At 42.1% G+C, this 11,849-nt stretch overlaps 1 long non-coding RNA gene across 1 annotated transcript; it reads left to right on the plus strand.

Moving 5' to 3' along the window:
- Positions 1 to 8,912: 8,912 nt before the first annotated feature.
- On the plus strand, positions 8,913 to 10,415 carry LOC131819546 (uncharacterized). The gene is made up of 2 exons (XR_009349229.1): positions 8,913 to 9,102; positions 9,764 to 10,415. It is a non-coding gene; the product is annotated as an uncharacterized LOC131819546 (long non-coding RNA).
- Positions 10,416 to 11,849: the final 1,434 nt, after the last annotated feature.

Here is an 11,849-nt window from a genome sequence, read left to right on the forward strand (position 1 = left end):
AATTATAGATATTAATTCTGTGTGTGTACTGATTATTCTTAATCATCCAGTTGATTTTTCTCTGTCTGTTCCCAATTCTCTATTATCATATTATTCCCTGTCTTTATCGTAATTTTTCTCATGAGCTTTAATTGCATAAAATTTGCTTTGTTGGCTTATAGTTTGAAATGGGGCAAGCCAGAGAGGGCACCAATGGAGCTGGAAGGGCAGGCCTCTTTGTTGGTTTCTCTTAGGACAGCAGGCATTGATAGTTTCACTTTCCTGAAATATCACCTTTTACTTCCCCTTTCACAGAACACTGCAGGGTCTCCATGGAGTGACAATATTGCTGATGAAATAAAATTTAAACTTCTAAGAATGTTTCTAAAACTCATTTGGTCACTTCTTACCTTCTTTGGGTGACAACGCTCACCTCACACCAGCATACATGTTCCCTCTGACTCCTGCATCCAGGTCACATGGCATTTCTCAAAGCTGTTGCACCATCCACTAGTCATTCCTCTGCTCCTTTAAAAATGCTATAAAATGTCCTTCTGTAAATTTCTTATTTACTCTCTATAGTTACTGAACTTACTGTCTTCAGCAGGTAGCGAACAAAAATAAGAGGTGGTAAGTGTGCTAAGTGTGACCCTACTTACCAACTTCCATCAGTGATCAGAAAAAACACCAGTATTCCCCCAACCATATATGTCAAGTTACTGCTTCTGCAATGTTAAATTTTGCCTTCTTTCCTATTATAAGAGATTCTTTGTCCACACTCCTGTTTAGTGTCAAGCCCTCCACTGGAGCCCTGGATCCCATCCTGTCCAACAGCTTTGCTTCATTCAGGTTTTCTGCTTTGTTGTCATGAAAAAGACTTTTTCTAACCATCTAGAATAGCAGCTCCTCCTCACCATTATCTTCTATCCCCTTGGCCTGTTCTACTTTTCTTCAAGCCATTTATAATGACCTGAGATGATATTCTACATTTATCTGTTTCCTCCACTTAGAACAGAGGTTGGCGAACTATGGCCTGTGGGCCAAATCAGTCTGCCATCTGTTTGAATAAATAAAGATTTTTTGGAACACAAACATGGCCACTTGTATGTCTTTCGATGACAGCTTTCCCACATATGAGTTGAGTAGCTGTGACAGAGACTATGAGGCCCACAAAGCCTAAAATATGTGTTATCTGGAACTTTATAGAAGATGTTGGCCAACCTCTGTGGTTGTGGGAATATAAATCCCACAAAAGAAAGTATTTTGTTCTGTTCCCTGTCTTAACCCCCGTGCCTAGAAGAATGGCTGGCACATAACAAGAGTCTCAATAAATATTTGTGGAAGAGAGAATGAATAGATGGATCCTCTCTGGCTCCATCTTATCCTTCACCCTCTCTGATTCAGTCTTCTGTTTTTTATTATCCTTCCTCCATTTTCTGTAAACTCAGTCCTCTGATTTGTTTCTTCCATTAACCTTTTTCTTCATATTCAACAAATTTCCATTTGGAGGAAAAGTCCTAAAAAAAAGCTCAAAAAATTTTGGAAATAAAGGTTAGCTTAAAGGAATTTTTCTTTGGCAATACTACCAAAAATGTGTCCACTGTTTCTTTCCTAGCATCTGTATCATTGTGTTCATTTTGGAGGAGAAACTCTGTCAGCAAGAAGCAGTATTTCTTTTATTAGTTATTTTTCACAAATAGTTACCTAGTATACTGCTCAATACTCTTGGTAATGTTTGCTAATAATGTTGACATTCTTTACCATTCTTTTATTTCATATCCTATGGAGTTCAATTTCTGTAGAGTAACCCCCTTTTATATTTTGTTGACTGAGCATTTTACTTGTTACTATTAATTTGTATTATGCTTACCCTGTCTTAGGTTTTTGTTCATGAGGCTTTATCCAAAAAGTAAACACTCCCGATACATGCAATTCTTTTGATTTCACAACTTATCCATGCCAGAGATACTTTCCATACAAACTTTGATTTCTTGCAGATGTGGAATAAAACCCATACTAAATAAATGAACTTTCTGTGTCTATTCTTAAAACAAAAGAAAACAAACAAAAATCTCTGCTGGATCTGATTTCTCTTAGGTGACTAAAAATTCTGTGAACCTGTGGAGACTGGAATGTACTGGCAGCAAAGAGCCTGAGTTATCTATTAGAATCTTGGATTGTGTTTTGAAATAGGAAGTTAAAATGCTAATGTGTCCAAAAATAATGTCAAGTGTATGTTATTATTGTTCCCTTAGAGAGAAATTCACAATTGCATAATATCTTAGAAAAGTAAAAATGTGACTCTCAATATGCAATCATTCATGTGTTATGAGTAGATGCATCAAATCTGATGCATCAGAGCTGTCCTGATGTGATCATTGCTGTGATGGGGTTCTAATGCCCAAGAGACTTTCATGGTATGTCAGTCAAGGTGATTTGCTGCTGTCTTATTATGAGTAGTGATGATCCTTGTCTCTGTGTCAACCTCTGACCTCATTTAGTTAATTGAGTTTTGAGATTTACTCTGGGTAGGTCTCCAGTTCACATTCAATCTCACCTGTAGCTCTAGTTTCTTGGCTATAATTTATATGTCTTTTAAATTGTGATAATGCCAGAGAAGCCTCATGAAAGATACTTAAAATACTTATTTCTAAATATGTAAATGAATTTCTGTTTATTTCAAAATGTAACATATGTAAATAATAAGAGTTTTATCTTTAATAATGATGGCATCTCCAAGTAAAGTTGACGTATGCTAGTTTTCTACATACTGAACTAGCAAGGACAACCTGGAAAATAAAAAGATTAGCCTATCCGATGCAGTGGAAAGGTTTTTTAAGCTGTTGTTTTTCATTGAGTATTTGAGTTCCAGTAGATTGTTTTTGTTTTTCACAAATCTCTGTTAGGAGGTGTGCAAAATAAACGAAATCTATAAAATCTACCAAGTTTATTGTGCATGTTTCTCATTTTCTGGTAAAACAGAAACTACATAGTATATGACAGCATGGTAGAGTTGAATCAGTTCCTAGGAATCAGGAGACCCAGTCCTGAAATAGTTTCTATTGTGTGATGTTCAACAGGTCACATAACTGCTCTGGGATTTGGTTTCCTCATCAGTAATGGAAGAGGGTTGAGTTAGTTGATCCTCTCCCCCCTCCCAGATTAGTAGTCTCACCCTCTATTTTAGGGCCTCTGGAAAGGCTTTGTGTTGTGGGGGGAAAAAAAAAATTCACAAACTGGAATCCGGGTATATATTCCTACTTCCATTTTTTATTACCTATTTTCAATATTTCCTTCAAAATGAGGGTAAATTTTAATTTATTTAGCATTTTCGTCTTTTGTTCTTCCAAAGGCACACCCGATCATGGGATCAGTGAGAAAATGTTCAAACATTTGTAAACAATCAACTTTGCTAATGTGAAGGCCAACCCTCTGGAATCTTAAACAGGGCAAGGCAATGAAAACAGTCTAAGCCCTGGCTTGGACTCCTTTAAGGGCTCCAAAATCCAGGCTCTTTGTTAACTATATCTTCTTCAACACGGTTTCTTCTACAACCATGTTTTGTTGCTTCAGGCAAAAAGAGTAGAAAAAGACAACACACCTGATTCATTGAAATGTAAATCTTACCATAAAGATTTAAACACTGTGATGCTGTATTAGGCTAATCACCAAGCAGGATCATCAGGTGACCTGATTCATTATTAGACTGCACAAGCTGTGAAGGACAACCTGGTGTTTTGGATGCCCAGACTGAGCCTGTTGCTAAAAACGACTCACAACGTCAGTTGACAAAAAGCCTTGATTGTATTCACAAGCTGGAATACTCGGGCTGTGAATTAAATGAAGGTGGGAATGAATCCAGAGAGGTGAGCAAAGGACATCATTTGAGGGCTTTTCCTGACCTGGATGAACCTCAGGGTTAATTTTTGATTCTTTGCAGTTTTATGGGGATAGGAAAGGAAGCTGAGGGCTTGCCTAACCTGGGAAGCTTAGTAAGAGGCACCCCCCCACTCCATAAAACTGGAACACCAAAGGATTGTACTCTAATTAAAAGGGCGAACCAGAAATAAACTTGCATGTACCATGCACGCTGCCCCTCCCTAGGTATTTCAAGAAAAAGTACCTGTATTAAACCTTGACGATAAGCTGAATTTAAAAAAAAAAAGTCTCCCGAGAATTTCTAACCATAAACTAACCTTTATATGTTTTTTCATATGTTTGAAGACAGAACTCCCACTACCAGTGGTGGCCTGAAACATCTTAAGTCAAGTTAGTTTCAAGTGATCCAAGACTAGTAGTGCTAAGGCACTTGGCAGAAACAGGTGGGAGTTTCTTTCAGACACACCTTAAAGAGTACCCACTGATAAAGGCCCAAGGGATAGGAGCTTCTCATTAAAAAACAACAAAACACGTAAGGAAACAAAATACCAGGAGTGAGAGCTGACAATCAAGAGGCAGAGATGTCTGAGAATATTTTGCAGTTAATAGACACATATCTTATAAGAAGTATGAATTATAGATTTTAAGGCATAAAAAAGAAGAGTTTTTAAATTAGAAGTAAAAAGCAAGCACTCATTGAATTAAAACAGAATCTAATCAACCAGAGCCTACAAAAATAAAACATATGAGTGAAGTGAAAAATTAAATGGGTTAGACACAGTTCACAAGAGAATTAATACGCTAGACCTGAAGATATTGTCAGTTCAGTGAGTGAATGAGAAGGAAGGGAAAAAGGAGAGGATGAGAGAAATGGAGGTTGATATACCTAAATATATCACAATGAAATGCTAAGATTTAAAAAAAATTCTTAATAGCAGCTCTGGGCATGGGTAATGTTGGCGGGAAGGATGGGGCAGCAGAGAATCATAAATTGCAAATAGCAAAAGGTACAGAAAAATCCAGTCGTGAGCATTTTGAGGCTTTTGAACTTCTGGGGTAGAGTAATAATGTGACTTATGGGAAAGGGGTGAGTAGGGAAGTTTAACAGGTTTCCTATTTACCAAAGCTCTGCTATGAACCAGGAGGGTTTAGTTGTACCACTTAATTCTCTGACAGTCTTATGATGTAGATATAGATATCTTCATCTTATAATAAGAAAAATGAAACTGAAAGACATCAATTTTTCAAGATTATAAAGCCAGTGAGTGGTGAAAGTGAGTTTCATACCCATGTCCATTTGCCTCCAGAGCTTATACGTTGGGGGTGGGGGTTGCTTTATGGTTATGAAGGACAAGAGAAAGAATGGAATAAATTCACAGTGGCATCTTCTATGGCTCCCCGGCAGAGTCACTGGGAAGAAGAGAATTCTGAAGTTAACCGTGACTTGGATGAACTTTATAAAAGCACAGTGAGTGGATCCTTAGCCCTAACAGATCTGGCATTCCAGTTTTCTGACACCTGAGACTGGCCACGAAGTCCATGACATCTATGACTTTATAATGAGGAGAGTCAATACTAAAACCTTTGTTGATCATTCATTCCTTAATTCAACGAATAGATACTGAGCTCCTAACTGGGTCAAGAACTGTGTGGGGGGTTAGGGAGGCAGCAGCCCCAACCCCAGTTCTCACAGAACTTAGGTTCTCCTAGAGGACATGCAAAATAGGAACCGTCAATGGACTATGTTGAGTGACAGGTGAAGTCATGTGGTGGTGCTAAAGAAAACAGGCGGGAAGCAGAGGGTTTTGTGGAGTGTGGGAGGCGGGAAAGAAGGATCACAACAGTTTGAAACCTGAAGGACCGTGATGAAACTTAAATGCACTTGGCAAAACCCTGAGTTGTCAATAGCAAAGTTGCTTTGGAGGGTTAAGATGGGAAGAAAATAGACCAGCATTTTTGTTTCAGCGATGGTTAAAGCTTCGTCCCCGCTAGTCATCTCGGGCGGAAGGAGAGCTGGCCTGTCTGGAGGCTATTTCATGAGAGGCTGAGGGGCCTGTTGGTGCAGGGTTGATTCTGAAGGGCTGGTCCTTCTTCCCTTTCGCTACATAAAAGCAGATGGTAGACAAAGGGCACCCAGTGACAAAGCTTTGGTCGTAATGGGCCAGTGGGTGTTTTGAATATGAAGTCACATCTGTGACTTGTGTAATAGGAATTTTTGTTGGTGTTTGTAACGCCCACCATCTTCCAGGGAGGAAGGGTACTGGTAATGGAAGAGAGGTACAGTGAGGCTGGGCGCTGCCGGGAGGGGAACTTTTGCTAGTTACCTGGTCAGAAAAGGGAAATCTAGAGAAGAGAAATGGAAAAATGTCAACTAGGAATTTTCAAGCAGTCAGCTGTAGAGTATGTGCTACTCCTTCCCTCCTCCTTTTTTCCCCCATAAAATCTTGTATAAATTCCACAGTTCTCAACAGTATTTTGGGGGAGAGTGGATTCATTAATTTTTGGGGTGGAGGAGGAGGTTGGGGAACTCAAAGAGAAAGACCAGGGAACAGAGGAAATTTGGGTTACATTTGCGTACGATCTCTTAATTTAAGCCCCTAAGGATACTTTTTCAACCAGAGAGGAGAGGGTGGGGAAGACAGAATGGGCTCTGAGTAAAAACTAAAAAGGCTGCTTTCTCTAAAAAAAACTCAGAATGGCATTAGGGTAGTATGGCTTAACCCACATGCCAGAGTAAGACACAAACCAGAGAGAGAATCTTCCTTCCCTCTTGGGCCAAAGTCTAGGCCTGAGCTGTGGAGCCAGCTTGCAGCAGTCTCTCTGAGCCCACCATCTCTGCTCCTGAGCAGGTGCACGAGCCCATCACAAAAGTCACACCAATAACCCAGGCATGTCGGGAGACCCTATGGGCATAAGGCCTTGCTATTGTGAGCCTGGTTTTAAAGACAGGAAATCATAGGACAGAGAACTTGGGAAACTTGCTCAAGGTCCCCAAGCAAGGAAACAACAGAACTGAGATTTGAACCTGAACTGTGTAACTGCAGAGTCATGCTCCTCACCAGCATGCTAGATTGTGATTGAGAGGGGAGGTTCTAGAAACCAAACATGTGGGCTGATCCCAGGCCCCACCACCACGGAAGTAAACTGGACAAGGTAAGGAGTCTATCTGCTTTGCTCATCACTGTACACTCAACAGCTGTTAAATGGTAGGTATTCCGTAAATATTTTAAGACTGAGTAAAATCAGATGTATCACTGCATACACAGGATGTCCTCTCTCATCCAGACTAGAACTCTCTACTCTGTGCAAGTCATTAGGATACACAAGCCAGAGCAGAAATATTTTAACTTTTTTTTTTTTTTTTTGAAAGATTAAAGAGAACTCCAAGGGACTCAGGAATTAAAGGAACATGACATACCAACTTCATAGATGAGTAATCAGACCCAGAGTGGTGAGGGACTCTCCCAAGGTCACACCATCAATAAGGTCCAGGATGGTGTTAGAATAGGCAAAACCAACACAAAACAGGGAAGGAGAAAGTCTGGCTGTACTCAGCATGTCCAAAATGTGAAGATCCCAGAATCTAGAAAAATAGCATAATTTCAGCATACAGGTAACTTACGTGTCACTTAAAAACATTAATATGAATTACAGAATGAGAGCCATGGTGGCCCCATAGTCCTCTCTGTGCTTGGGCCTCGCAGTGTGAATCCTGCTCAGGCCAGACCAACAGCTGGACTCAGATCCCCACCCCCAGCTACCAGTCTGCGTCTTACTCTTCCTATTGCCACACGGAGCTATTGTGCCAGGGCCTGACTTTCCTGCTTCTGCAGGAAATGCTGAAGGAGGGGTGGGGTAGGGAGAAGGAATGCGTAGGATGGGTCCCAGCCCATTATTCCTTTCTCCATGCTCAGGGAAGCCACAAGTGGCCCAAGGAAGAATGGGGCTCATTAGTCACATTCTTCGCCTTTGTCACATGTCCTTCCTCTCTTTTCCTCTTGCCTCCAACTTCCCTCGTCCCTTTGCTTCCCAGCCACAACAAACATGTTTTATTCTGAAACGATAGTCACGCCACAGGATCCTTATAAACCTGATAACACTGAGTAAGCTGGAGTGATACCTTTTCTGTTAGTAGCTCAGAACCATGGTTTTCTCCTATTTTTGAAGTATTTATTTTTTTTTCTTTTTTTAAAAATATTTTATTTATTTGTTTTTGAGAGAGAAAGAGAGAACACAAGTGGGGGAGAGAGGCAGAAGGAGAAGTAGACTCTCCGCTGAGCAGGAAGACAGATGTGGTACTGGATCCTAGGACCCTGAGATCATGACCTGAGCAGAAGGCAGACACTTAACCAACTGAGCCACCCAGGTGCCCTGTTATATTTCTTTTTTCCCCTTGTTCTCTAATTCACTCCTCTTTTATGGATGGTGGGAGGTAGAAGGGGAGGGAGACTGTAGAAGACTCTGTCAGAGGTCGGTCACCATCCTGCTTCACTCCAAGGGACTCTGACGGGGAGGCTTTGAGTCACTCCCAAACACTCAGGACCAGCCCAAGAGAAAACCTGTTCCACCACCCACCAACCCTCCCCAAATCACTATTGACTATTCTTTAAGCTTTGTTTCCAAAAATTTCTGACCACAGTCCTGGAACCAGGGATGGATACATATTGTGGGGGACCTAAAATGCATACAATTTGGGGTATCCTTTAAGAAAAAATGGCCTAAAATTTAAAAAATAAAATTAGTACAGGATAAAAGAGACTTCTAAAAATCAGGTCCCTTAAACTAGCTAAAAGTATATTAGCTTCAAGGTAAATCCTGGGAGAACTTTGGGACTAAAAGGTTTTATTTTATGGCCATAAATAAATTATGAAGGCAAAAATTGTTTTATTTGCCTTTTCCACTTCTCCAACATTTGGCCACAGCCCTACTCATGGTGGATAGTAAGCGTTGGTCAATGAATTGTGTTTGTGTTGAGGAAACAATCGTGCCAGAGCGATGGGACGAGGCATCGTGCCAGACTGATGGGATCACCAGAACAAAAGCGCGCTGGAAACGGTCTGCCCTGGAAGCAGTGGGAACAGAAAGAAGGAAAAGGTCAGTTCTATTTGGGGCAGAGGCACAGTGATCCCAAAACGCTTCAGAGACAGGTCTGTCTGTGAATTGAGACTGGAAAGGTGAGTCAAGTCACTTTAAGCCGAGAGCAGCGTGAGCCGAAGCAGGGGGGTTTGAAGCCACATTGGAATTGTAAGTAGTCTGGTACGGCGGGAGTGTGAAGTGCAGGAAGAGGAACTGTTAGCAAGAGGAAGGATTGAAAGGCAGGAAAGTAGGAAATACTGGAGGCATACACAGGAGTTTGGACTTTAGCCTGAGAACCAGAGGGGCCATTGATGGCTTTAAAGGCAGTAACACGATATGCATTTTTGTACTGTTCTTTTGACACTTGAATGAAGAACAGATTGAGGATGTAGGACCATACTGCAGTCATCAAAGTATAAGGTCACGAGCGCCTGAGCAGATGCTGCGACGGGCTCCAGGGAGGGCCAGGCGGGTAATGAGAGATGCTGTGAAGAGGGGGGTTTCACAGTTTCATGATCGAGGTGTCGCATAAGGGTTCAGGTGAGGAAAAAAACGAGGGCAGTGCGTCCAGTCCCACCGTAAGCAGTCAGTGGGGTGGCTGGTGGCACCAGGGAGGGAGGAGAGGAAGCCGACTCGGAGCAGGAAGGGAGCGAGGTCTCTTCTGCAAGTGTTTAATCAGGGGTGTCCTGGAACCCCTCAAACAGTGAACTCTAATGAGCAAATAGACTCAGGGATGGAGCCAAAGAGATCATTCAAGTCAGGTTTGGATACAGACTGTCCCCCGTGTGGAAGTGCCAATGACTTAGGTGGTTGTCTGTTGGATCACCAGGAGAGGACCTTCAGGGAGACAGAAGAGCGGGCGGCCTGGGATGGAGCATGGACGTTCACAACAGGCATAGGCCACTTCCCCATCTGCTGCGTTGCAAGTTTTGCAAACCTGCTACCTGTGCCCAATGGGACAAATACTCCTGCACCATTTCCACCGTGCCCTACCTGCTGCTTCACTTCTCAGGCTAAGAAATGTTGAGCTGCTTCCTGGTTTAATTCTACCTCCATTTTCAAGTTTACCCTTAAATCTGATTTCGTCTAGAGGATTGGGTGCTCCTGCCTGTATCACAGTTATTTTCATTGGTGGATTGACTGACTGACTCGTTTTTGCCTCCCTCTCCAGTCAGAAGCTCTCTGAAGTCAGAGTCATAGTCCCATAGTTACTCCAGTCCCTGACTCATAACAGACGGTTGGTAAATAGTTTCTCAAGTGACAACTATGGATGTCAGAGGGTGTCTGCAGGTGATTGCCTCCAGGCAAGAAAGCTAGATGGGGAGCCAGTTAACTCCACTGGGAGAAGTCATTGCTGATTGATTGCTGCTGGGTCCTACACCATAATGTCATTTCTATAAGGGCATCCATGATAAGAAATGCTATTCAGCAACAAAACTGTCATTTCTTAAAATCGGTGTTTAATAAATCTTCTCATGTAATATGTGGAGAGTTGTGTTCGCTTCCTGTTTGGTCTTACTCAGAAATAAGTACAATTTCCTGACTCTGGGTCATTTGTTTTGTTGTTGTTGTTGTTCTGTTTTTGTTTTTTGATGCAGAGAATAAAAGCCCAGGCTCTGAAGTCAGACTTCCTAGATTTAAATCCTGAATCTCCCACTTACAAATGTGAGATCTTGAGGGTGTAACTCGACCTTTCTATACTTTGCTTTAGTTGTCTATAAAATGCAAGTCGCTGTAGTAACTTCCTTGTAGGTGATCGCGGAGACTATATAACTTAATATGTAAACCAAGTCTGGGACTGAGATGCCTAAATTATAACCATTACCGCTATTTCTGCTTCTGTACCTTCGCTTGCTAACCCATGAGGAGATGGAAAAATACCAGCAGACTTTCTATAGGCACTCTGTAACCACACAGCCCCCGCCCAGAATTGAACCTGGCAGAGTGGCTGCTCCGGGACCCCCACCCGGCTCTGGGCTGAGAGGTAACAGTCATCTGGCACCAGAGAAACCCCCACCCAGAATTGGACGTGACAAAATGACTGCTCCAGGACCCCCCCACCCAGCTCTGGGTGCAAGAGATAATAACCATCTGGCACCCCGCGGCTTGACAGGGAGACCCCGGCCAATCCTGAGATGACACATACCCTAGCGGTGCCAACCAAGCAGTTTGAAGAACGACAGCCCTTTGACCTAACCAATAATCTGTTCCCCGGCTTTTCCCGCTCTGTAGTGCGCCAGTCATATTATAGAGTTCCTTTTTGATTTTCCCACAGTATGTGGCGATTTGCTACAAGATACTATGATGTGTGATAAGTCCCTGCCTCCCCAAAAATAGTGTATAAAAAGTGTTGTGATCCTGAGCTCCGGACCTCTTAGCATCACCGGCAACGAGTGCAAGGAGGTTCGGATTCGAACTCGTAATAAACGACCCTTGCTGTTTCGCTTTGACTCTGGACTCTGGTAGTCGTCTTTGGGGGGGGTCTCGGAATTTGGGCACAACAGGACATGTTGAGCAATCCCAACGGCTCTTAGCTATTATTACTGTCATCTGGTGACTCTTTTACTTTAAGAACAGTTTTCCACAGGAAAGCTTAAAATGTCCAGACTTAATATCATATCAATATGTCCAAATATAGAACTTTTAATTTTCCCTCCTAAATTTCCCACTTTAATCTTCTTCATCTCAGTAAAACATAATGCCATCCATGCAATGGTTCAAACCATAAAATCTAAAAATAAGCTGTAACACCTCCCTTTCTTTTACTGCCCACATCCAAGATGTTTCCAAGACCTGGTGAGCCTATCTCCCAAATAAAATTAGAATCGGTCTGTGTTTTTTTCCATCTCCAGTGACTCCACTTTAACCACTGTTTGCCTGGACTTCTGTAAGAGCTTGCTGGCTGGGCTTCCTGC

The sequence above is a fragment of the Mustela lutreola genome, chromosome 1 (genome assembly GCF_030435805.1).
Source record: "Mustela lutreola isolate mMusLut2 chromosome 1, mMusLut2.pri, whole genome shotgun sequence".
In the NCBI taxonomy this organism is placed as follows: Eukaryota; Metazoa; Chordata; class Mammalia; order Carnivora; family Mustelidae; genus Mustela; species Mustela lutreola.